The following is a 2,500-nucleotide window of genomic DNA, read 5'->3' on the forward strand; positions in this document are numbered from 1 at the left end:
GATGGCCCCAAGCAAAGAATCAACTCCATGAGCGCCCTAGCTGATTGGTTATCAGGGCGCAGGAGATCAAGCAAAGCATGACGGTCAAGAGTCGCCGCATTCTTGTAGTTCAAGAGTGAATAAGGAAGTGCAAGGCTAACTGGCAGCTGTCTGATGAGTTCATCGCTCTCTATGGCCATTTGTCTTTAAGCTTCAGGCCAGTTAAAAAGAGCTGATAGGCGGATGGAAGCAAGAAAACGCCTACTTATATATAAGTCAGGCGCACTAGCGCACCAAGCAAGAAAACGGCTGGATTGACTGTCTAGCTCGTGCAATCTACTACAAATTCCTTCACCTTAGTAAGCTAGCTTTGTAAGCGTTGCAAGCCTGGTTCGGAGGGCACTACGGTAGGACGTGGATCGATCATGACGAGAATGGACTTCTCCGTAATGTAATGTAATAGAAGAGTCACGGTCCAGTTCCCCTCCCTTCTCGACCAGACGAAGGAGAGATGAATACTATATGGTAGCGGCGGGTAAGGGCTTGGCTTGACCGTGTGTTCTCGAATGGAAATAGGGTCGGAGGCGAAGACTGGCAAAGTTCATCATTCAGTGCAGTGGTGGGGTGTTCATAGAAAAGAAGGCGTCGCCCAACGAGTGGCAGATTTGGATGGAGTCTCGCTTGGATGCTGGGGAGATCCATAGATCTGGATAGAGTCTCGCTCATAGAGGAAGAGTACGCGCGCTAGCGCGCTACGGCTTACGCAGTTGATCGGATCAGATAGCCCTTCGGGCAACCAACCAAACCCGGCACAGGTGGGAATAGTTCAAGAAAGAGAAGGGGAAGAAGCGGGGTAGAGGAATTGGTCGACTCATCAGGCTCATGACCTGAAGACTGCAGGTTCGAATCCTGTCCCCGCCTAATCACAGTCTCAAGTTTGCCGCTCTTCGAGTAAAGAAAGAGATTGAGAAGCCGAGGACCAGTAGAGCCTGCGCGGCCGGTAACCCATTGGTGGTTGATCCTTTACGAACTGGAAGAGCAAAGCCAGACTTCTCGGAGGCTTAACGTAATGGATTGCCTCGCTTCAAGTGTGATAGTAGATCGAGAAAGCAGCGCCCAAAGTGCCAAGCATTCGAGGAACGATAGTGTCCCGCGCGGCCGGTCAACGTCTGGCTAAGATCCGTTCTTGCAACGAAGCAAGCAATCCATTTCGTAAAGCTTTCCACAGCACGGGAGATCAAGTGATTTGATCAATTTATAATTTTACCGAGGGTCCGAAGGAGGTTGAGAGAAGGCGGCCTCTCTCGGGAAAGATGATCCAATTTCTCTTCTTTTGGCTTCGGGTCATCGAACCAACCTTGCCTTCGCTTGTGCGGTGTTGGTTGTTGTACACGACCTTCACTTCAAAAAGATTATTCGCTCTCCCCCTCCCGCTTAAATCGAATCTTATCCTGTTCAAATTGGAGTTGAGTGATTCGTTCTTTTAGACGTTCATTTTCCATTTGTAAAATGGACGTCTGATTGCATAGTATCTTATATTCCCGGTATATCTGATCTTGAGAATGTCTCAATTCAGCTGCTTGATCAATCTTTCGTTGGTGATCTTCGTCGATTTTCTTTTCCGCCTCGTCCAGGACCGTTTTGATCTTCTTTCGCTCCTCTCCTTTTCAGTCGAGCCCTTAACAGCCCCTCTCGCTTTGCTCGAGCCCTTAACAGCCCCTCTCGCTTTGCTCGAGCCCTTAACAGCCCCTCTCGCTTTGCTCGAGCCCTTAACAGCCCCTCTCGCTTTGCTCGAGCCCTTAACAGCCCCTCTCCTTTACAGTCGAGTTGCTTTCGCTCCTCCCACAGTCTTTTTTTTAGTTCCGCATTCTCTTGGCGGAGACGAAGATTTTCGTCTTCTACCGCCCGTGGGTCCGACGGGGGGGCAGACTCCGGCTCAGCAGCAGGGACATTGTTGAGATCCCACTGCGGTCGCTTCGAAGAGCTAGCACCACTTCCATCGCCTCCGACGGAAAGAGATCCATTGTTGAAAGAAAAAATCCACTAAGTGGTGTTGAAATGGAGCAAAGAACGCGGCTTCCAAAGAAAAGCCCCAGTCACATTCAAAAAGAATACGAGTAAGAACAAGTACGGTGATACTGAGAATCAGTCGTTTCAAAAGAAACCTTATAAAAGATCGAATCATTATGATGGTGGTCATTCCTTTTTATTTTCTTTCTTCTAAGCTGACTCCTCTTCCTGTTCTATTAATGTTTCAAAAACATCTACCGGTCAGATAGTTCTGTAGTGGAAACCCTGCTTCCCGCTCTCTCTTGCCCATTACCGTTGTTGCTGTTAGCTGTCCTTTCTGTCTTCCGTTAGAGTAGGTTAACGAGTGGAGTGACTGACTCTCGGGTGAGAGGCAGGAAGGGAAGACCCTTCAAGATAGTACTCGTGTAGGAGCTGTCCTCTTGCTAGGAGTCGTGATGGGCACGCTGTTCGCTCTGTCTAGTTTATTCCAATCAATACTAATTTAGAACGA

This window comes from Hakea prostrata, chromosome 1, assembly GCF_041222555.1.
Source record: "Hakea prostrata isolate BN-2017 chromosome 1, UWA_Hpros_2, whole genome shotgun sequence".
In the NCBI taxonomy this organism is placed as follows: domain Eukaryota; kingdom Viridiplantae; phylum Streptophyta; class Magnoliopsida; order Proteales; family Proteaceae; genus Hakea; species Hakea prostrata.